This window comes from Peromyscus californicus, unplaced genomic scaffold (assembly GCF_007827085.1).
Source record: "Peromyscus californicus insignis strain IS unplaced genomic scaffold, ASM782708v3 Scaffold_13__1_contigs__length_99412109, whole genome shotgun sequence".
NCBI classification, from domain to species: domain Eukaryota; kingdom Metazoa; phylum Chordata; class Mammalia; order Rodentia; family Cricetidae; genus Peromyscus; species Peromyscus californicus.
In genome coordinates, this window is record NW_026294424.1 from 40,046,222 (window position 1) to 40,071,812 (window position 25,591).

The window sequence follows — 25,591 nt, forward strand, 5'->3', positions numbered from 1 at the left end:
AGCTCGGGTCTCAGCTGGGGCCTGCAAGGCCACAGGCAAATGGCTTTTTCGAGAATTCAAACCACAAACGTTGGGCACCAAATGTAGCATGAATCTTAATTCTTATTAATAAAATCAAACCAGTGCCAGTTATTGGGTGAATGCTGGAAGATCAGAGAAGCAGAACAAGCCACAGCCACTTCACCTCGCCAATTCCTCAGCTGATCTGTTTTCTCAGACTGGATGCTACTTAGGCCTCATCCAGAATGAATCTCAGCTGAATGGCTGCTAAAAGCCTAAAAGCTTAACCAGCCTCTGGTTCCTCATCCTCACACCTTAAATACCTTTCTTCTTTCTGCCATCATTTCCTGGGATTAAAGGCTCTTGTTACCACGCCTGGCTGTTTCTAGCATGGCCTTGAACTCACAGAGATCCAGGCGGATTTCTGCCTCTAGAATGCTAGGATTAAAGGTGTGTGTGCCACCATTTTCTGGCCTCTGTATCTAGTGGCTGTTCTGTTCTCTGACCCCAGATAAGTTTATTAGGGTGCATAATATTTTGTGGAACACAATACCACCACACCTGTTGGAAGGAGAGGATCATTTCTGTAAATTGCCCTCTAATCTCCACATGAACACCATGACACATGTTCACACACACACAAAGTAGTAAGTAAATAAATAAATGAGTAAAAAGTTTAAAAGAGTCATAAAGAGAGTGGGAAGCTGGGTAAAAGCAATTGCTATGTAAGCCTGTCAACATGAGTTTGTTAAAGCCCCGGAATCCATGTAAAGTGGAGGAGAGAATTGATTCCACCAAGTCCTCCTCTATCTTCCATACATGTGCTGTGGTGTATGCCTATAAACATATATTAAACACACACACGTTAAATTAAAATTTTTCAAAAAGGTCTCTGTCCAGGAGCCCTTTCCCTGGAGCACTGTTTGCCATGGGGATTCCTTTAGGATCCCGAAAGATTGCAGAGCTGCTGCTGAGACTTCTGTAATCTTCTCTGACCTACGGAGGACCATATGGCCGGTGTCGAAGCCTCTCCATTCTTGATCAAGTATTGTCCCTTCTTTGCTGTGTTAATTAGGTTAAGTCAGGTCCCTGCTGTTACCTTTAGTCCATCTCTTTGTAAAATACAGATAGGAGTGTTCATTTAATGCAGAACTCAGGATTAATCATTTCTGGTCCATAGTGATAAGTAGTTGTTGTGAAGTGTCAGACTTTTCTAACATACTTTATAACTATTAACTCACAGAATCCTTACAAAGATCCCATAAGAAAAAAAGAGAGTTACTGTTTCTATTTTCAAGATTAGGAAACATCACCACAGACAGGTCAGGGGACCTGCCTGAGGTTACACAGGTAATAATGGGTGGAATGAGAAGTAAACTATGGCAGGCTGACTCCTTTCTATGTCTTGCTGTCAATCAAGACAGCCCACAGCCTGTGTTTGTACCTGCATTCAATTGTGAGCTGCTAGGGAACGGGCCTGTTCAAGTACATGGTTATCAGCTGTTCAACACATCGTATTCATAAGAGAAGAAAACATGTAGCAAAAGAATAAAGAAAGACAGGGCTTCACTCAAAACTCTTGCTGATAAGTAAAAGAAATCCTGCTCTAAATGTCCCACACAAAAAGAAGTAAAGAGATTTGCTAACATAATTGAAAAAAAAATCATAAGCACATGGATTCAGGTACAGGAGGATCCAGGGTTCCAAACTATGTTCCAGAGTCTTTGACCCTGTGGCTGTATCGTTGACCTTTCTATTCCTTGGCAGCCTCTCTCCTTTCAGTAACTGTGGGCACAGCTAGGATTGCCACAGAAAGAGAGGTTTTCGTTGTAGATTACAACAAAAGCTTTCGCTTGGAATCTCACTGACTAGTGTCAGCATAGCCTTCATCTAAGCCAGTCTCCATGGCTGAGGGTGTGGCCAGTCCTAGGTCACATTTGTACTCTTCCAGCCCAAAACAGACCAGGCCTTCCTATGTCCACAGTCCTACAGAAATGGCAAGTCCTCTTCCACAGAAGTGAGTATGAGGTGAATCATAACTCCCCCCCCCACAGACACTTTATATCCATTACCCATGAATGTGAGTGTCTTCATAAAAAGGCCTGTGTGTATGTTGCTATGAGAAGTTCACATTGAATTAGGTTGGATGCTCAATCTAATGACTGCTGTCCATGTAAAAGAAGAAACCAAATCCAGGGAAAGCCATGGAAGAACTCTCCCCTGGAGTGTCAGAGGAGCCCTGCAGCAGCATGACATCACAAGAGAACATATTTCTGAAGAAACAAGCTACCCAAACTGTAGTACTTTGCTAAAAGAAAGAAGGTCCATGCAAAATCTGAAATCCAGGCACTAAGAGGCTCACAGCCCAAAGCAGCGTAGCTGGAGGTAGTTCCTGAGACTCTGCCTATTGTCTAGTCCTACAATAATAAGGGCATAATAATAGCAATAAGAGCAGCAGGATAGGTGAGATGGCTCAATGGGGAAAGGCTCCTGCTACCAAGCTGATGACCTGAAGGATAGGAGAAGACCAACTCTATTAATTGTTCTCTGACCTCCACATGCTTGCTGTGGGACATGCCCACCCACATGTAAGTACACACACTAAATAATTTTTCTTTTAAGAAAAACCTTTTGCTGTCTGCCTACTAGATGCCATACAAATGTAAAGTCTGAGACTGTAAGTGAAATTGTATCTTGGGATCCTCCTAACAGTCTGTGGAGTTAGATGTGCATGAAGGGCTAGCATGTATGATCCATGGTCCTGGTCCTCACATAGGTACGATCCATGAAAGTAGGTTATGTGTATGTAATTAAATGTTGTAGATTCTCTTCCCACAAACTGATACTCACCCCCCCCCACACACCCATGCATGTCCTTGTATGGAATGCAGTAGATAGCGAGTATTTCACAATTGAGTAAATTTCCACATCTCTGACCATTCATTACCAGTTTCGTTCTAACACATAAGCTTGAGCATCGTATTGTGTGATTTTTTTCCTGTGCTCTGTTTTACCTGGCCTCACTTTTTTCTTAAACTTGTATGCTCTTTTCTTTCCTTTTTTTAATTAATTAAATTTATTTATTTATTTTACATCTGGACCTCAGTTTCCCATCCCTCCTCTACTCCCATTTCTTCCCTACACCTCCCCTCTCCCCTTCCCAATCCACTCCTCTTCTGTTTCTGTTCAGAAAGGGGCAGGCCTCCCATGGGTATCAACAAAGCATGGCATATCAAGTTGAGGTAGGACTTATATTAAGACTTGGCAAGGCGACCCAGTATGAGGAATAGGTTCCCAAGAACCAACTCAAGTGTTAGGAACAGCCCCTGCTCTCTCTGCTAGGATTCCCAAAAGTAAACCAAGCTTCATAACTGTCACTCATAAGTAGAGGGCCTAGACTAGTCCCAATGAGGCTCCCTGGCTGTCAGTTCAGGCTCTGGGAGTTCCTGTGAGTCAGGTTAGTTGTTTCTGTGTGTTTTTTTTTTTTTTTTGTGATGTCCTTGACCGCTCCCCTGGAAGTCCTGCCTGGTCACAGGAGATAGCCTGGCCTCACTTTTAGCTGCTCCCATTCCCTCCACCTGCCCCAGGCACGCACTTCCTGAGTCCCTTGCACTGTTACAGAGCTACACAGAAAGACTTCGGGATTTGTTTCTGACTTCAGTCTTCTGAAGACATTCTATGTGCCCAAAAATAATAATGCTCTGTGCAGTTTCCCAAATCCCACCAAGAACAAACTTGGAACTGGACAAGTTTTGAATGAAGGAGCCCTTGTGCTGATGCCTGTTGGGAACTGACTTTATTATTCAGACTGACACCTGAAGAAGTGTGTGTGTGTGTGTGTGTGTGTGTGTGTGTGTGTGTGTGTGTGTGTGTTTCCTTCATAGCAGTCCTATCTTAATCCAAGATCAAACAATGTATTTTGAAAAATAACTGTACGTAATGGTCCACTTCCCAGAACTGGCCAGGTTGGCGCCTGTCATTGCCTTTGAAGAGCCGAATGACTGAGGTAGGGAAGACACTGCTCTGTTCCTGAAAACGGCACTTACTGTCATGACTGTGTGCTGGGGACAAGTCATTTATCCACTGCTTTCATCTGGCCACTTCTTGCTTTTGACATATTTGTGTTCTGAGTGGACTGTCCTTAACATAGTCATCGTTTTTAAGCAATGTGGGAATGACTGTCACAGACCTTCACTGTCTTAACTGTCCCCTCCTCTAGATGTTTCCATTTTTCCCCCAATTCGAGTAACCTTGTTGTGAATATTCTTATATTGTTTTGTGCATCTACATGTATCCATAACAGAATCCTGAAAGCAATATCATTTTCAAGCAATGGGTAGGCAAAGGCAAAGCATTTGCTTCGTGCTGCGAAATGGGCTTGCCAATAAGTTGCCTCACTAACTTACCACCAGCTTTTAATTTGTATTTCAGTCTCCCATTGGTAAACACAATACATACTTCTGAAGGAAACTGGCCCAATGCTTAGCAGTACAAAGCAAATGTTAAATGCACCTGGATTTTTCAGCGGCACACGTTGAGCAGAAAGACCCCACAGTACATCTCCATTCTGTGGGGAACTGTCCAGTCAAGACAGCCAGCTGTGAGGTGGCAGAAGCCAGTACCATGTGTGGGCATGCAGTGGTGTGCCTGTCTTCTGCACTTTCACAATTCTCAGTTCCAGGACAAGTATCTGGTGTTCATCCTTTAGCACAGGACACACATGCTCCTTTTTTTTTTTTTTTTGCTTCCTTTTCTTTTGTTTTTCTTTTTCTTTCTTTCCTTTTTCCCCCTTCTTATGTAGGTTTTCCTTGATTCTCTGATTCAGAACACAACTTCTTCTTTGATTCTTTAACTGGACAAGAATCCCTTAGCCTTCTAGGTAGAAACTAACACACAGTGTCTCCTACTTAGCACCACGTGGCAAACTAAGTTGAGATGAATTTATTGATAGCTAGCAAGCAATTCAATATGTATGGCATGCTGGGCAATATATTATCAGATACAAGCTCATTTCCAAATAAATCCATACTTATATCCACTGTAGCTTGCCTGCTCAGTTCAATTCCTCAACCTTTTGCTGTATCATGGTGTACCAGGTACTAGGCAGGTGCTGGCGACTGTGATGATGAATGCTTATGAGTGTATTTTCATGTCCGTGTAGATGTGCACACACACACATGTGCAGGTGCAGGTGGAAATCAGGGGTCAATATCAGACATTTCCTCAACTGCTCTCCACATTTTAAACTACTTTTTAAGTATGTGTATAAGTGTGTGTCTGTGTTGGGGCATGTACATATGTGAGTGTGGGCTCCTGTGGAATCCAGAAGAGTATAATTGAATCTCCTGGAGCTGGAGTTACAGGAGGTTATAGACCATCTCATACGGATGCTGGGGACCAGACTCAGGTCCTCTTCAAGAGCAGGGAGTAGTGTTAACATCTGAGCCATCTCTCCCAGCCTCTCCACCTTATTTTTGAGAGAATGGTCTCACAACAAAACTGGGTTGGCTTATTCAGCTGCTCTGCCTGTCAAGCCAGCCTCAGAGATCCTCTTGTATCTGCCTCCTTAGTGCAGGGATTATAGGCATGCAGTTCTGTCCTAGGTGCTGGGAAGAGGCACTGTGGTTTTCATGCTTGTGTGACAAGCACTTACTGATGAAACTATCTTCCTAGTCTGTGATCATTCATTTTGTGTGTCAGTTTGACTGAGCCACATAAAAAGATGGTTAGTCAAACATTATTCTGGATGTGCTCATGAGGGTCCTTCTGGAGATTAGTATTTGAACAGAAAGACAGAATAAAGTAGATTTTTTAAAATTTATTTATTCACTATGTATACAGCGGTCTGCCTGCATGTATGCTTGCAGGCCAGAAGAAGGCATCAGGTCTCATTATAGATGATTGTGAGCCACCATGTGGGCACTGGGAATTGAGCTCAGGTCCTCTGGAAGAAAAGTCAGTGCTCTTAACCTCTGAGCCATTTCTCCAGCCCCCAGAGTAAAGTAGATTGTGGGGGTTAACACTATATTGCCTGAGAGACCTACAATGGCCTCCCTGAGGCTGATGCCAAGCAGACAATGTTTAGTCTCCTCAGGACCCACCCGCCACCCTATCATTGCACTCCTGTCCCATCTGACCTACAGAGGTGTAGTGCAAATGACAACCCATGAAGGGTTGCATTACGTTCCTGAAGAAGTGCTTGCATTTTCTAATTTACAAAATCAGAGAAATCAAGGGAGCATATGTAGGATGTCCAGAAATGGGGTGGAATAATATGGAAGAAACATAAGTTTATCGATACAAGCCTTTCAAGCAAGGTTCCACACTTAATGCTGCAGATTAGGAGTTAGAAAGGTTTTGTTCACTTGTTTGTTTGAAACATGTTCCAAACATTGGTGCACAAGAAGCAAAATAGAAATACCAGGCCTACCTTGAAGTAGGTATGCACTGGCAGTTCTTACTGTCGATTTGATACAACTAAGTCTCCTTAGCGAAGAGAGAACTCAATTAAGAATTGCCTCCATCAGATTGGCCTATGGGAATTTCTGTGGGGCAGTATCTTGGTTGATAATTGATGTAGGCAGACATAGCCCATTGTAGGCAGTACCATCCCTAGGCAGGTGGTCCTGTGATGTATAAAAATGCTGTATGAACATAGCCATTAAATAAGCCAGTCACTAGCATTCCTCTGCTCTTTTTGCTTCAGTTCCTGCCTTAAGTTCCTGCTGTCACTTCTGTCAATAATGGACTGTGACCTGTAAACTGAAATAAACTCTTGCCTTTTTTTAAGTAGCTCATGGTCAGAATGTTTTATCATAGCAACAGAAAGCAGGCTAGAGTAGTATTGTTTGGGTCCTAGGCTGACCCCTACAGGTGACTCAGCAGCACAAATCCTTTGAATTTGAGAGCAAGGCCTTTCACCATCTATGGATATTTCCTCTCTTTTTGAGGAGCAGTTTTTGGCCTTCTACTGGGCCTTAATACAAGTTAGACCTTGAATTGCTAAGTTACCACGAAAGCCGAGCTACCCATCATCAACCAAATGCTTGACCTATCAAGGCTAAATGAAGTCATACTCAGCAACACTCAGTCATTAGAAGTAGTTGTATATACATGGTTGGGTCTGAATATTACATTTTAAAAAGTTACATTTTTTAAAAGAGGAGGGGGTGGGAATAGAAGTCATTATGTTAAGTGAAAAAGCTAGGCACATAAGGATAAATACTCTAAGTTCTCTCTCATTTATGAAAGCAAAAATAATTCCATCTCAAAATTTGAGAGTAGACATAATTCCTAAAGAGTAGGAAGGAGAAAACAGAAAGGGAGATAAAACAATGTTCAGATATGAAAATAGAAAAGAGTGATAAGTTCTATGGTTCTGCTACTTAGCACAGGACTATAGTTTATGAATAATCTTCCCTATTCATGATAGACTAGAAGAAAGAAACTCAGTCTCCAGACATCTAGACACAAAGAAATCTTAAGGAAGCTAGTTACCCAGATTTTTATCATTACACATTGCATACATGCATTGAAATACAACACTGTTCCCCATAAAACGTGACATTATCACATGTAAATTTAAGAGAAAGAAGTTAATCAGAGAAATCCAACTGCCCAATGGTCCTCAACTTTGTTACACTATTTTTTTTCATCCTAGATTTTACCCATGTTCTCATGCTGAGCCCCTACAATCAGTCGACAAAAAGAAGCAAAGTTAGGTTGTGTTTTAAAATGGACCTCCAGGGTGTGCAGGTGCCAGTGAATGTGGGCAACCTTTCTGCTCCATCCCTGAAAGACAGTGGTAAAGGGAGATTCTTCCAGTGGGTAAAATTTTAAGCGGTGCATCTGTAAGAAGAGATGGCTAGCTGTGTGATTGTGTGCTAATTCATGGGCTGCAGCAAATTATTTGGGTAGGATGACCAGGGATTTGGAAGGAACATGACTAGAAAACACTTAACAAGGGAACCTGGAGAAGAAATCTGTGGATTGACTTCTCCAGATAGACAAAATAATGAAGATGTTTTTCTTGTGGCCATGCTCACCAAAGGATGACCTCAGCAGGAGAGAGTGGATGGAAGGACCCATTCGCTGACTGTCAAGGATTTTCCTTCCCCAGGTTACCCTGTCATTCCTCAATGAGATCATGAAGGAAATAGTTCTGGAGCCAAGGACAGAGCTTACTCCTGGCATCAGCAGCATGGTCTTGCACTCAACAGAGTCAGCCTGGTTGGAAATGCTGTTGAGCACCCAATCTACCAGCAGCAGAAACCAACAATGAGTCTTCAGACAGATACTACTCCCTGGAGGTTGGACTTAACTGTTTGATTGAAGGCTGATTGTATTGGACCACTCCCATCATGGAAGAAATGAACGATGTTTTGTTCTTATTTTAATTTCTTTGCATATGAATTTGATTTACAGAATGTAATGCTGCTGTCAGAATTCTCATCCACAGACTTCTAACATGCCTTACTCAACATCATAATAGCACACACTTTTTTTTTATCATTAAGAAACACACATCACAGACAAAAAAAATCTGTGCCAGTCGACCTATGCACATGGAATCCATGATTCTTGCCCTGTTTTCTACTATCCAGAAACAGATGGCCTGACAGAATGGTTGACCGGCCTCTGACAACTCAGATACAGTACCAGCTGGGTGACAATATCTTGCAGGAATGGAATAAGATTCTCAATAAATCTGTATATACTCCAAATCTACACAGTATACAGTGAATTCCAGAATGCAGGAATCACATATCTAAGAATCAAATTGTAAAACCTGAGAGTATCAGCATCCATTTTATCCCTAGTGACCCATGAGCAATGTATTTGTTTCCAGTTCCCACACCTTTGTACTCTACTGCCCTAGTGATTTTAGCTCCATAGGAGAAATACTTCTACTGGGAAACACAATGATTCCATTGAGCTGGAAATTAAAGCTTCCCCCTGCTGCTTGGTTCTCCTTGTGCTTTTGAAAACACAGTTAAGAGAGATATCCTGTGTGAACTGGAGTGATTGATCCTGAAAACCAAGGACAAATTAGGCTGTTATTCCATAGAAGCAAGGATGAGGGTCTGGGAATGCAAGAGATTCCCTAGATGAGCAGTGACTATGCTCAGTAATTGAATCCAGGTGGGATTACTGATAGGCAGGATGCTCCCAGAGTAAATTACCAGGTTACCTCACCATGTACACATACACAAACAGCTAAGGTGCTTACTGAAGGCAAAACCAAAGCAGATTTGATACTGGGAGAAGGTAACACCAAGTACCAGATCCAAACATGAAACCAGAGAGTTAAGAATAATTGTCCTGAGTACTTCACCTTATTTTATGATTCTTTCCTGTGTGCATATCTGCAGTAAGAAGGTGGCTGGAGATGTAGCTCAGTGGTATAGTACTCACCTAGCATGCACAAAGTCCTAAAGATCAGTCCATGACACATGACACTGGAAGAAATAAAGTGAAGAGGTAAAGTAGGTAAGACTACCTACATATTTCTATTATGAACAGGAATGGTACGAACATACTATTATTAATAATTATACTATTTCGACAGCAATGTTAGTTTGCTCGATGAACACCATGGCCAAAAGCAACTCAGGTAGGAAAGAGTTTGCTTGGCCTACACTTTCAGGTGACAATGCTCTTTTGAGGGAAATCACTGAAGGAACTCGAGGCGGTAAGCTGTAACAGAAACCATGGAGGAATGCTGCTTACTACTTTGCTCTTCGCCTCATGCTCAACTGGTATTCTTACATAGTGCAGGCCTATTTGCCTAGGGTTGGTACCACCCCCAATGGATTAGGTCTCCCTACAACAAGTATCAGTCAAGATATTCTCTGACATGCCCACAGGCTCATTGAATGGAGGCAGTTCTTCAACGAAGGTTCCCTTCTCCCACTTGACTCTATGTTGTATTAAGTTGACAACAGAAACTAACTAGGACAATACCTCCAGTTGAAAATATTTTAAAATGATGAATTATTGATAGATGATTCAATGCATTGATCCAGGCAACACTCAAGAACTCATCATTGAGAGAGACAAAAGACAAAGCCCTCAAGGAGCTCAGTGGTAGTCCAAGTGCCTATCAGGTGATGATCAGTGGGAAATGGAGTAGTCAGAACAAAAGTTTAGGGCTTCAGGGGTACAGGGATTTATGCCATTCCCTGGGAAGGCTTCCCACAGCAGTGAGTAGACTCTGTGAATCATTTCAGGTTGAAAGTATTACTCTTTTATTGACTATGTCCTTCCTAAGAGAGTTACACAAACACGAGACAAGTGATACAAAAAAGAAATGAGCAAGAAACCCCACAAAACTCAGGTAGAAAAATCTCACAGATGCATTCATCGTATACTTTATGCATGCCTTTATGAAACTACAGACTCAATCTCTATTTTTTTTTTTTTTTTTTTTTGGTTTTTTCGAGACAGGGTTTCTCTGTGTAGCTTTGCGCCTTTCCTGGAACTCGCTTTGGAGACCAGGCTGGCCTCGAACTCACAGAGATCCGCCTGCCTCTGCCTCCCAAGTGCTGGGATTAAAGGCGTGGGCCATCACCGCCCGGCGCAATCTCTATTTTTAAATGTAAAACTTTTTAATTGTAATTATAATTACAGAAGACCTCAAAGGTTGTTTTGAAATTTTACAGGAATGTAGAAGTGATTAAAATCAGTCATTTGGGGGTCTGGTGAGACAACTCAGTGTGTGAAGGCATTTGCTGCAAAGTTTAACAACCTAAATTTGATTCTTGGGACCCAAGGTGGTGAGTGAGAGATAGCCAACTCTAATTTTCTAACTTCCATATGCATGCTGTGGCAACCCCCTGCCCAAAGAAATAAATTCAATATATTTTTGAGGTAATATAATGGAACATTTTCTTCTTCCATTTCCTCCCTCCAAACCTTCCATATACCTCTCCTTGTTCACTTTCAAATTCATTGGCTCTTTTTCATTAACTGTTATTATATGCATAAATGTATACACATATATGTATATATTCATGAATACAATCTGCTCAGTTTATATAATGTCACTTGTATGTATGTTTTCAAGGCTGACCATTTGATATTGGATAACCAATTGGTGTGCTCGTCCCTGGGGAAGACTATTTTTTCTGCTTTCAGCAGCCTTTAGTTGTCTATCATTCTTTGTGTAGGGTTGAGGCCTAATGAGCCCCATTTGGTATGATGTGTCCATTGTTGTTGTCCTTGTTTAGCTCATGTTTAGGTAGCCATGTTGGTGAGAACCTATGGGTATAACTTCTGACATTACTATGAGACATTATCTTATAACACAGAGATCTTCTGGCTCTTGCAATCTTTCCACCACCTTTTCCACAATGTTTCCTGGGCCTTAGGTATGAGAGTATTTTGTAGATGTAGCCACTGGGACAGGGCTCCACAACTCTGCATTATTTGGGTGCTGCTTTCTGTAGTGGTTTCTGTCTGTTACAAGGAAAAGTGTTCTTGATGATGTGTGAAGACTACACTTTGTATAAAGACAACTGTTTAGATTGTGGTTGGAAGTTGTGCTGGTTTAGTTAAATAGCTGTAGGTTCTCCTCCAATATCCATGACTTCACTAGCTGAGTAGTTAGCTAGTTTTCCAGTATCAAACATGGCTTCCTTCTCGTTGAGTAGGTCTTAAGTCCAATTAGAGAGCTGTTGTAGAAACTTTTTAATTATTCATTGAGTCCTAAAACTTACTAATATGTTAACCTATTTCTTTCTAGGAACTGTTTATGCATACCTATGCTAATTTGAAATATGAAGGTAATAAAATACACATAATATTACATCTGCTTTACTCAACATTATCATCCACTTGCTTATTCATTAATCTTTGAAAACATAAATTTTAAGCAACCATAGAATAATAGAGTTTATGTGATACTCTGAATGAATTAACCATCTCTTTATAGTTGGAGTTTTAGGAAATTTCCAGATCTTTGCTCTTTTGACTAGTACTGTGATGAGCATTTATTGCAAGTCTTCAACTTCGTCTCTCCATCATTCCATTAGCCATACCTTCTCTGGCTCCTATGAGAAAGACAAGAAAATAGTATGAGTGATGTCAGAGTCTTGTCAGAGAAAGTGCCTGAGGAAGAAAAGGGAGTAGCAGAGCTACCTAACCATCTTACAGATATGTATGGTCCCTGCCAAGGGAGAGAAGGCCTTAGTCCAAAGTGCGGTTCTAGGAACATTCTAGAAGTCCAATAGCATGTACTCACACTAGAGCTGTTTGTCAGTGGAGTTGTATCTTTCATCAGGAGTCTCCTTCCCAGCTTCCCTCCTCTGTCAAGCACTGGCTGGAGCAGCTCATTAGATGACATCTTAGTACTGAAGGAATGGTGGGCATTAGGGCATCAGAGAGCTGCTGGAGTCTTTAGCTACCAAATCTTCTGCCATTCAGAGATGGCAGAGGCTTGTTTTCATGGCTACCATGGAAAAGAACCTATATATGAGGAATGGTATGTTCTAAAGGTTGGAAGCAATCTTCTGAATTTTGAAAAGCATTACCAATTATTTTTTCAATTTGACAGGTATCTATAATTATGAGTGTAACTTTTAAAAATAAAGAACAAAATGTCATATACCCTGGTAACTGACTTAAATCAGGAAACTGTCAGATGTATTTTAGTGAAAAACACTGATACACACACACGCACAGAGAGAAAAGTAGTTCTATTGCCACAGTAGCTCATCATCACTCTAAAGCAGCCCTCCCGCCTACTTTTCTAGCTCTATTTATATAATGGAATCTTCTCTCAGTAACTTCAATTGATCCTTAAAACAAATGTTGGCAAGGATGTGGGAAAAAGGGGGACCCTCATTCACTGTTGGTGGCATTACAAACTGGTACAGCCACCATGGAAATAAGCCTGGAGAATTCTCAAAAAACTAAAAGTAGATCTACTGTATGACCCAGTGATATCACTCTTTGGTGTATGCTCTGAGGACTTGACATGCTACTATAGAGAAACTGTTCAGTCATGTTTGTTGCCTCTCTTTTCACAGCAGCTAGACAATGGAAACAACCTAATGTCACTCAACTGCTGAATGGGTAATGAAAATGTGGCATATATGCATAATTCTATTGAGCTGCAAAGAAGAATGAAATCATGAAAGGTGCAGGTAAATGGATGGGACTAGAAAATATTACACCTAATTGAGGGAACCCAGCCCCAGAAAGGCAAACACCATGGGGTCTCACTTATCTGTGGACCTGAGCTCTGAAACGCTAGGTGGGAATATATAACCTGTAGTAAACTCAAACCAGGGGGGTAAAAAAAGGGATCATGGGGAAGAGCTACAGAGAGGGAAATAGCAGGATACAGATGATAAAAAGGGGACATTGGAAAGGGGGGATTAATGGGGGGAAGGAAAGGAGATCAATGCGAAATGAGAGGGATGGAAGAAGGATGAATAATATTAAGGATGTTTGAAAAAAGACATAGGAAAACATTTTATAAGTTTTCTTAAAAATACACATACAACATTATGGCATAATTTCATCTAAACTCTGTGTGTGTGTGTGTGTGTGTGTGTGTGTGTGTGTGTGTGTGTGTGTGTGTGTGTGTGTTTGGCACATATGGCATAAATTCATCTAAACTATATGTAAACATCTACAATATAATTCCTACAGCTAATGCTCAAGGACAATCTGTTAAGAAAGGGCAGAAATACTGTAGAATAAGAAGACCAGGCTCCCCTCTACCAGATAGTGTCTTCTAGACATGACAGGCAAGATGCATGCATAAAAAAAATGTCAACACTGTGGTTGCCTAAACAAGACCTGCATATGACAATACCAGTCAACACACCAATGTGGAAGGGGAAAATTTCACAATGCTCCACCCCCAAATGAAGAGCTACAGGCAGTAATGGCTGCTAAGACAGGGAGAACCCATTACTCGATAGGTTACCTGATCCAAAGTAGTCAGTCTAAACATATGTACATACATAGATCAACACTAAATAGATTCAGCAGGTTATGTGTATGCACATACACACACATATATGTATGTGCATATATGTAACAATAATAAGAAAAAATAATAGATCACGAATTTGAGAGGAAGTAGGGGAAATGTGGGAGGAGCTGGAAACAGAGGTATAAAAATCATGTAAATATATTACATGTGAAATTTTCAAAAAGCTAGAAAAATTACATTTCGGAGTTTTCTTTAGTCTAACAGAATCTTGATAAGCAATTGTTTTATTCACAAGTCAGTTCAACAGTTTGCATTATGACCCAGTCATAGAGAATTTCCTCCTTCACCGTGTCTTTAACCTGTGACTTGTCTCTTCCCTTTATGGTAGGGATTCTGATATCGCTTTGCACTTGTCTACTGACCGACCATCCCCATCCTCTTCTAGGCACCCTGCTTTAGAACCTGTTCTGTAGAATATCATCAAGATAATCTAATTCAAGTTCAGTCCTGAGCTGCCTCATCTGTGCCCAGAATCCTTTCAAGGTCAATGACATAAATGATCAGCATAGAGTTTCTACAGTAGAACACTAACACAGATCCCAGAAACATCTCCACTTATGTGATGAATTGGTTTCCCAGGGTTGCTATGGCAAAGTGCCACAGACTCCATGGCTTCAAATCAACAATATTCATTATCTCACAGTTCTGGAGCTCTGGGGTTCCAAATGAAGGCTGTGACTGGGCTGGTGCTTCTCGGGGCTCTGAGGAAGCTCCTCTCCATGCCTCTCTCCCAGCCTGTAGTGCCCCATGTGTTCTTTGGATGTGATTTTAGTTATAATTTTCTTTCCCGATGTATATACATAGATCAGTTTTCACACAATCAGTTTACTTTCAAATATTTTAAAATTATTTCTCTCTCTCTCCCTCCCTCTCTCTCTCTCTCTCTCTCTCTCTCTCTCTCTCTCTCTCTCTCTCGGTGTGTGATGGTGTGTGTGTGCATGCGTGCGTGCGTGCGTGCGTGCGTGTGTGTGTGTGTGTGTACATGCATGTGAATGCCCAAGGAGTCAGGGAAATGGATATCAGATCCCCTGGAGCCGAAGTTACAGGTGAATGTGTGCTACCTGGTGTGGGTACTGGGAATCAAACTCTGGTCCTAGGAAAGAGTACTCTTAACTGCTGAGCCATTCTTTTCACATTGTGTTCTTCCAAGATATCCTAAGTTAGGAGCCCCCTCCCCAGCTCCAGTGTAATCAAATTTAAATTTAAAGATTCACATAAGCAATGGCCCAACTTCCAAGCAAAGTCATACACTGGGTTTAAGTCTTCACCATCGCCTTTGTGCAGGGAAGTAACTCAACCCATAACAATGGCATGCTGTCAAAATTCCCTCCATAGCAAAATGTGAGGGCTACTAACATATGTTTTAAGTAAAGCCAAATGAACTCCACTTGAAGGATTGTATTTTATTCTGACATGATTTTCTTTCTATCATTTTAGTATTGAAGTGGTCTTCGCTTTAGTGTCGGAGACACAGTAACAAACAACAATGAATAATAAATATTCTCCCAAGGAGAAGAAATAAAAAGTTGGCAACTTTTTGAAATTGCACTTAAAAGAAATGGATTATAAAACCTTTTGATCATGTGCCTTTATTAGAAAAACAAATTGAGTAAAGAATGTATTTTTTTTTCATTAGGTTTGAACTCTAAATAGTCCCAAAAAGTGAATTTTAAAGAATTAGAAAAACATAAACTGTCGTTTTATTGATTTATTTAATCACATAATTTTAGTTTTTTGTATGTTTTGAGATAGGGCTTCATGTATCCCAGGCTGAGATCAAACTTACTATGTAGCTGAAAATGACCTTGAACTCTTGCTCTTTTGTCTCTGCGTCTCAAGTGCTGGAATTACATGCTAATGACACTCCACCACATGCCAAGTGTTATGAGGTGCTAGGCCTCAAATCCAGGGCATCCTGTATGATTAGAAACCACTCTACAAACTGAACTATATCCCCAGTCCTTATTAATGACACAAATTGAAACCAATTTTACTAAAATTATCAATTAACATTTAGTGATAATGGGTTCTTAAAGTCTTTAGTATTTTGGTAATTCATGATTTAATATAAAGTAATTTAAAAACCAGGATTAGGGATTTAGCTCAGTGTACTTGCCCACTAAGTACAAGGCCCAGGGTTTAGTGCTCAACTCAAAAACAAAACAAAATGAAAGAAAAATTAGGACCTATGTTCAATTTATTTCAAAACTTATCATAGTTGAGAGGACTGGATGTTTTCTAGAAGGTACCCACCATGTTAAAGTGGGTCTTTCTATCTGAATTACAACAATTGATACAACCCTCAATAGATATTTCCAGTGGCCAGCCTGGTGTATACAATTCCTCACCAACGCTCTCTTCTTGGGTGATTGTAGGTTGTATGGAGATGATAATGAAAAGTGATTGTCATAGTAAGACCTGTTCAAGTAAGACTCTGTTCAAGTCAGAGATTCTGGCCTGGAATTCACTAAACAGGGACCCTAGTGACTCCCCACCCCTACCCCCACATTTATCAGTTACTCTCATTATAAATAATTCATTCTAATTGTTTGAGACCCTACCATGTGTACAAAGGAATGTGATAACTGCAGTTGTTGAACCAAATGCTATTGTTACCAACTTATTACGTCTCATTATTGGTTCCTGAACATCCTTCTAAAATGCCCCTCAAGTGTACAATGATTCCAGACTTACATTGCCAACAGCCCAGAATCCTGAGGCGAATCCTCTAGCTTTGTTTGTTTGACCTTACTTTTCAGTTGTCAAATAATTTGTACACTTGGAGGAAGCAGAAGCAAGTGCATCTGCTGCAAACTGGGGGGGGGGGGGGCAGTCTTATCCTTGTCTTGAGTCATATCCCTAAATTCAGTAAATGCAAATGTATTTTCTTTGAGGAGTTCATCCCATTGCCCAAGCTGCATTGTTTGTGTCTGCATTGATGCTGAACCGAATGTATAGAGTGAAGTCTGTGAAAGCAACTGGGCTGACAATATTGTCTCCCACGGATGCTCTCTAGAAGTGGGTTTTTGTAATGGTTCTTGGGATATCTGACCAAGCATTACTCTAGGTGTGTACATGAGGGTGTTTGGGAAGACACTAAGCCATAGTGAGAGGTCTTGATGTGGAGTGGCTCCTAATGGCCCAGTACTGAATTCTTGGGTTCCAGCCTGTGATGTTATTGAGATAACAGTGGGATCTCCGGGAGGTGGTCCTGGGACATTGTTAGTTCATTCAGGCATGCTTTTGAAGGGTATTTGGAGACCCTATCCCTCCTCTTCCTCTTTTTGATGTGTCACAGCTATGTGGTAACCAGCTATTCTTCACCTTTACTCCCTATCATAATGAGCCACCCCATCACATACCCAGAAGCATTAAACCTAACCAACCCTGCATAGAGCCATCTACAACTATGAGCCCAAATTAAGCTTTTTTTTCCTTAAAAGTTGATTGTCTCAGGTAATTTGCCACAGTAACAGAGAGCTGACTAACACTCCTTCTTTCAGGTAAATGGGCCTCCTGCAAACAGTTATAATGCTGACTGGAACAAAAAGACCACCTCTCCCACAGCCTGTCCTGGAAGTCACCTGACAACATCCCATCCTGCTGTTAGTTTTCTCTGGGTCTCCAGGTAATAGATTTCTGTGAAAAGTCTCACTTGTCATCTGCCTCCTGCTCCACATGGCCGGTCAAGGAAATGGGGACAGTAGTGCAGACAGGTAGTTTTCAAGCCTGATTATAATTATGTTATGATACTAACACACACTACTGATGAATTCCCATGCTGCTATGTGAAAAGGTAAAATATGTTTCAGTGTGCAACCAAATGGCTGAAATAGGAACTGACACATTCAAACAGTTCTGCATTTTAGAAATACATAGCCTATATGTGCATATTTGTGTGTGTGTGTGTGTGTGTGTGTGTGTGTGTGTGTGTGTGTGTGTAGTATTTGGCATAAAAATGAGTAACAATGTTTAACAGGAAAGTACTCACTTGAAAATTTCTCCATTTAAAGTAAAACTTGGGATTGTCATCCACTTTTACTTTAAGATGTGAGTGGGTCACCTCTCCCGACTCAGCCAGTAGGCAGCATGCATTTTGCTTTTGTAATGTTTATTATAGCCATATATATCCTAAGACAAGTTAAATATTGCAACACCCCTTTTGTTAACATTGCAAATGACCACAGTATTGTCATAGGGTTCCACAACACATCAAGCTTCAGTAGTCAGCATGGTCAGTGACCCAGATCTTACCTGGCTTCCTCTTGAGAGGATGAAGCTCTCCTGAGCCTCTGATGCTGAAGCAATCATTTTTCTACCATTAAGGTCTCCACACTGGCTCCTTAGTTTCAACTCCTACCACATTCAAATCTAAGGTATACACCCGACTTATTTTGCTATATATGAGTTTTGTTGCAATGATGTTTCTAGTTTTACGGTGGTGGCGCACGCCTTTAATCCCAGCACTCGGGAGGCAGAGCCAGGCGGATCTCTGTGAGTTCGAGGCCAGCCTGGGCTACCAAGTGAGTCCCAGGAAAAGGCGCAAAGCTACACAGAGAAACCCTGTCTTGAAAAACAAAAACTAAATAAATAAATAAATGTTTTAGGCAAGTGAGATGGTTCCCCAGGTAAAGACACCTGCCACCAAACTGATAACCCTTTTATCTACTGGAACCTAAATTAATGGCTCTTTAAAAGAAAATTAAGATAATGATAAACCTGAATCATTATTGCAGTTGCAGGTTACAGTGTTTGGTGCATCAGTTGTGGTGGCCAGAGGTTCCCTGCTTTGGAAGTTATAGGGAGAAAATAAAGGAGAAGGACATTATATGATGCTGTAGGTCACAATGTGGCCCAGCAGGGAGTGATGTACCCACTCTCATATTTGGAATGTGGCTGCACACTGGGGATTAAATTATTAAAATTAGTAAAAACAAACAGGATCCTTGAACATATATGAAAAGGGACAAAGGGACCCTCTCTGTCAAAGTGGGCATTCACTATAAGACTAATTCCCATTTGACAGTGTTAGTGTGTACTTGAGCCATGTCAAAGGTTGCATGTATTAACTCCTTTAGTCAGGAAGTGAGCACTCTCATGGCTCAGATAGGATTAAGTCACTTGTCCAAGGTCACCTAGCAAGTGGCTAAGCCACAACTGAAACTCCCTTGTATTATTCTACCATTTTTGATGTTACACAGTGTGCTACAGGTCACTTTCAGCCAAGACAGTCGCCATGGCAAACAGTGGTATGCATATTCAAGCATTGTAGTAGAGGGGCTGTCCCTAAACTGGGTGTTCACTTGGTAGCTCTCTGAACTATGAACATTAGGCCTCAGACCATTAAGCATTTTAGAATCTCTTTGGTTATTATCTTTTATTGGTGCTTTGCCCACCAAACCAATGACAGAAGAGGTTTAAAGTCCAGTATTATTAATTATAAGATGTCCCACAGCATCCAGGCTGCCTATCAGGTAGATTTCCTATAATCTGGTCCATGCTAGTCTCTTCTAAACTGTTTGGAGGCTAGCATCTCCTGTTACCATGGAAGTACTGATAAAATATCCAACTCTCCAGTGCCTGGGCCATGCACAGACAGAGAGTTCTCCAGACGCCCTGTTACATGTGAGGTCTGCCTGAACACCTACTGATTAATTCACAAGACGTGTTCTTTTGAAAAATTCTTCAGTTGCTACAGGAATAATCTCCGAAATCTATCTATCTATAGGAATCTAATTAGAGCCATCATTTTGTTAAAGTCACTGCTACTTTTCTTTAATCAGAGACAGTCCATTTCCCTTCTGGACATTTTCCCTTCTTGAAGCAAGCTTTTCTACTGCAAAGGAAATGGGGACGGGCAAAAAGTGAAGGGCTTGCCTTGCCCCATCACCTCTGTCTCTGGTGGCTGATTTAGGAATAACAGGCACAAGAGTAGAAATTGTAACTATCACCTCCGAGTATCCTTGTTTAAAACCCTGAATTGTTTCCCTTAACTTAGAGTAAAACCCAACTATTCACTTGACTCAAGGAGGCCATGTGTATGTTGCTAACTTCTGTAAATGCTTCAGTCTTTTTTTTTTATTACAGTGTTCCCACTTCCATTTGATTTCAGCCCTCCCAATCTTGGTTTGTTTTTCCCTCTCTGAATTCTTTCCTCCAGGACTCCCTAGTCTAGCTTCTGAGTGTATAAAACACAGTCAACTAAGTTAAAAGTCAAGTGGAATATTGGCGAAAATTCTTGCAAACTAACTGACAGAAGATAGATACCCTTATGTTTAGTTTCACAAATCCATACAAAAAGCACCTAGTAGATACTTAACACATAAGCAGACAGTTGACACAGTATAGCCAATGAGAGTATGAAAAGGCATTCAACAGTGGTGACCAAGAACATTAACGTCAATATGGAATTTTCTTTCTTACTGTATTCAATAACATGAAGATTTGATATTGACCAGAAAGAGGGGGAAAGCTGCTGTTATCACCGAAGAACAATTTTCAAGAAGAGCTGGCAAGATGGCTCAGTGGGTAGAGGCACTTGCCACCTACCTGAGCACTCGAGTTTATCCTGGAACCCACCTGGTGGAAGGAGAGAACCAACTCCTGAAAGTTGTCCTTTGCTTTTCACAAGTGAACCATGGCATGTGTATAGATACACATATAAAATGAAAAAAAAAATAAGTTCAAGGGTTATGATGGTTTGAAAGGTAATTTGTTAATATTAATAACAAATTAATAATACAAAAATTATGTGGGAGCTGGAGACATACAGCTGTTGGGTGCTGTATAGGATGTGTGAGACCCTCTCTTTGATTTCTACTACCACGCACACAAAATAACTTGTGATACATAGTCTCAACAGTTTCTCAGCTAGGCATCTGTAATAATTGGCCTTTCTCTGAATGCAGTGAAATTAAGTGCCTTTTGTGTTAATTGCTCTTTTTTTTTGAGTTTTCTTTTTTATACTTATTTAATATTTTTATTTTATAATGAACTTAATTTCACATATCAGCCACAGATTCCCCCATCCTCCCTCCTCCCACCCCCAGCCTTCCTCCTCAATGTTAATTGCTCTTCTGTATATTTTTCCATTTGGAACTTGCACTCTTATGCCCCTTTCTGGGTTTTCTACTATAAGAGTGTTCCCTGAATAAGATTTGGAGCTGAAGAGAAACCCAGAGGTCACTAAAACACACTTCATCACACAAGAACTTCTAAACTCCTTTATCCTCTCATAAGCAGAGGTACTGACATCATCACCATCTTTCCTCAGCAATAGCCCCACCCTCAGAAATCTGCATTCATTCCTTCATAAACTGATAAAAGGGGGAAATAATCGCATTTGGTTTCAATAGCAGAACTCATCATTTTTTAACTCAATTAGCAAATGTTTATTGATCACCTATATTTACTAGGTGAAATCATAGACGATTTTCGAGGAATTTAGAGAACAACCAAGGCCAGCCACCAAAGCCCACAGCAAATGGACCCACCTTCTCCTTTGCTAGAGGAAAATTCTGTCATTAAACTTATATAGGACTGGAGATGTAGCTAAGCAGTTAAAAGCATGTAGTGTTCTTACAGAGGACCTGAGCTCTAGTTCTCAGCACCCATTTTGGACAGCTCACAACCATTTGTAACTCCAGCTCCAGGGAGAATCTAACGCCCTCTACTGGCCTCCAAGGGCAGTGTATACCCGTACACAGATACATTCATACACACATAATCAAAAAATAAAACCTTTTAATATATATGCATTAAGTTTTAAGAAGTTAACCAGAAGTCCATATTTAGTATAGCTTTTAACCCACTCTTGCCAAAATATTATACATATGTATAAATATAATGCATTTCCATATATATATATATATATATATATATATATATATATATATATATATATATATATATAATATGAATGGGCATGGCTATAATACTTGGGAAATATACATTTGGACTTATTTACTGAAAATACAGATTTTTCCAATTATTTTATTTTTTCTGTTTTCTATCTTTCATTTTCTTTTCAGGAGCATGTGGGGTATTTTGAGAGAAATCCCTTCTATGACAGTTAGAAAACTCCCAGTTTCCCCTTGGTATCTTCTCTGTCGGTTCTGAATCTTATGATTTAGGCACCTAGTCTTCTAGAAAGTCTTCTACCCAGGATAATCATTGCTTCAGCTGAAAACACTGATAATAATCACCAACATGATAGGCTTTTCAGTTTTTGGATTAGAGAGGACTGAGTAAGAGGATCCCTCAGCACTTACTTCCACACTTAGTAAGTATCCTCAGTGTCAGTTCATTTCATGTCTTTCTTCTCTACTTCTGCACACAAATGGCTAACAGCAATTAACCACTAGGGAGTCTATAAAAGCCATCACCGTGCACCCAGGAGTTGCCAGGGTGAGTCCCAGTTTTAAATATTTCATCCCGTTGCCAAACCTCCCATGCTGATTTTGATTTAGGATTCATGGTTTTCTGCAGGCTCCAGCTCCTTTTGTCATTTGGTCATAATATCCAACATTTTTTAGCACCTGCTATGTGTTATCCAATTTTCTGAAATGAAAAATAGCTCTAAGACCCTGACACGCAGTCATATGCAGTTTCAAACTTCCCTCAGAGCCAAAGCCTCATGCCTTGAACTGCGCCGTTATCTGTCTTCTGGTGGTCAGACAACCTTGGTTAAATAGAACGGCAGAAGGACTTCTTAACCAAAACATGTTTTCCAACACCAGTGATATTTAGGATTCAGTGTAAAAAAGAAGGAACGGTGCTAAGTACATTTTATAAATTGAATGTAAGTTGATAAAATTGTATTAAAATAGAGGAGTATAGACCATTCATACTAACATAAACTTAGCCAAAAATCTTTAATAAAATATTAGTAGATGAAATCTAATAATACATTAAATGAATTAATAAATTTATATTACATTTATATAAATTAAATAAGTATGACTACAACCATATGTGTTTGTTTGAAGAATGTAAAGCCACTGAAATATGAGGAGTTAGGTCCATAAAATTGATTATAGGAATAGGTCCAAAAAGGAAAACCATGATTATTTGAAATTATGATATGCATATATTTATATATGTAAAAAGAAATTGATTAAAGTAAAAATTCTATTAGAATTTCTATTAAAATAAGAAATATATATTGGCTGCGCATATATAAGAATGAGCATAGAACACTGAGAACAAAGCCAGACACTTTCCTACTGAAGTCAGGACTAAGAAGAATTATGTCTACCATTTCCAAACCAACATAATGATTAAGTTAGTTTTATTTATTAACCTTGTTTTGGAATGCAAAATTAAGCAAGAAAAAGCAACCCCAAACACAAGAATGGCTGGAGGAAAGTAAAATTCAGTTCTAAAATAAAATATTAGGGGTTGAAGAGATGGTTCAGTGAGTAAGAACTCTTACAGTGAAAGCAAACCAGTATGCATAGAAAAGCACATGTGGTCATACCTTGCTGAACCTCTTGAATCCTGCCTTTAGGGGAGGCAGTGCATGTACATGAATAAAAAAGCTTGTTTAATTAATTGCTTGCTTTAATGAATTTGACCATGATAATTTGGGTTGGTGGTCTTTCTCCTCCCATTTTTGGGATTAACAGTCTCTGTTCCCCAGAGGCAAGGTTCAAGAAGTTAATCATTGGATGTGAGAAAGACAAGGCTTGTATAGTTCAGGAGTAGGGGGTTTCCAAGTGGGGGATTTGGTGGGCAAAATAGGTGGGGTTACAGGAGCAGAACATAAGCATAACAAGTTAGTCCTACACAGGCTCCTGAAACAAAGACATGGTTGCAAGGTGGGCATAACAAGGTAGTCATAACAATGGGCAGTCATAACAACAGGTGGTCCTAACAAGGTTGTCATATGACCTTTTGAAGCAAAAGTAGGAGTAGGACTGCAAGATGATTATAAAACACTTTTTGAAACAAAAACATGATAGTAATTCCTGGAACATGCAGTACAGAACCATTTGTAGTTAAGGTTACAGGTGGGACATAGAGAAATAGAGGTTTAATAATAAACATGAATAAACCTAGTTTGTACGTATGTGTGTGTGTGTTTACTACCTATTTACTAAAATTAAGAGTATCTACTAAAAATACTACTATTACTAAAAACACTATATATTTATATATCTTTACTATAAAATGGCTTTTACGCCTAACATGGAGGAAGGTTGGTTCTTTAGGACAAGCATATCCCAGAAGTTTGTTGGCCAGCCAGCCTAGCTGAAATGATGAATTTCAGGTTCAGTAGGAGAGATCATGTCTCACAAAGTAGGATGGAGACATCAGGTGTCTTCCTTAGTCTCTGCATGCAGGCACCCCTACACACACACTCCCCCATAAGCACTATACATATTATGTACACAATATATATAGCACACAAAATTTTTAGAAGATAAGAACTTATGCATATAACTGGGCATGGAGACATGCACTTTTAATTCTAGCACTAAAGATGCAGAGGTAGGTATATCTCTGTTGAGTTGGATGTTGTCCTGGTATATATAGCAAATTCCAGGCCAACCAGAGATATAGAGTGAGACCTTATCTCACCAAAAAAAAAAATCATACATCTAGAAACATAAGAGAGATGGAAAAGAAATCATTCAAAAAATTAGCAAAACACAGATTATAACACAAACCAGTAAAATCCAATTGTTTTCATATATTAAAACAAGAGTCAGATAGAACACATAAAGAAAGACATTATTCATTTGATTTAAAAAGGCAATACCTTTGTGTAAATTTAACCATTGGTGTATTGGTTGTTTTCTGTTGTGGTGTGGTGATAAAATACCATGGTCAAGAGCAATTTATGGAAGAAAGAGTTTCTGTTGGCTTAAGGCAATAGAGGGTCAAGAGTTCATCATGGCCAGAAGCATAGAGGCAAACTGCTTGTACAGCCACAGAGACAGGAGCTGAGAACTCCTATCTCCAACACACACAAAAAGTAGAGAGTGAGCTGGAGTTGGAGCAAGGCAATGGTGTTCTTCCTCCTGCAAGGCTTTATCACCACCCCAAAACAGCACCACCAACTGGGGACCAAGTGTTCAAACATCTGAGCCCATGGGGGACATTTCTCATTCAAACCACCACAGTTTCCTTTTCTTTTATTCTCCTTTCTCTTTTCTTTACCTGCTCCTACCCTCTTTCTCTCTTTTATGACAAGGTTTCACTCTGTAGCCCAGGTTGATATTGAACTCAGGGCATCCCTCTTGTTTCTGCTGTCTCCAAGTACTGGATTAAATGGGCATCAGCCACTATGTCTGGCAACAATTAGTTTTCTAATAAGAATATTTTGGCTAGACCCCAATGCACAATTAAACAAAAGAAAGTCAAGATATGATTTAGATTCAATAAGCTATAGAGATGCAAATTTTTCCTACATTCACCTCAATGTGTGATGTGAATTGTGTGCTATTTTAAAGTAAAGGTGCATGAATGCAGCACATACCTACTCACATTCATAAGAAGCAAATGGTGAAGAATAAGCCACAAATTAAAAGAAAATGGTTACCCCTGGGGAACTGTTTTTGTAACTTCTTTTCATGGATTCAA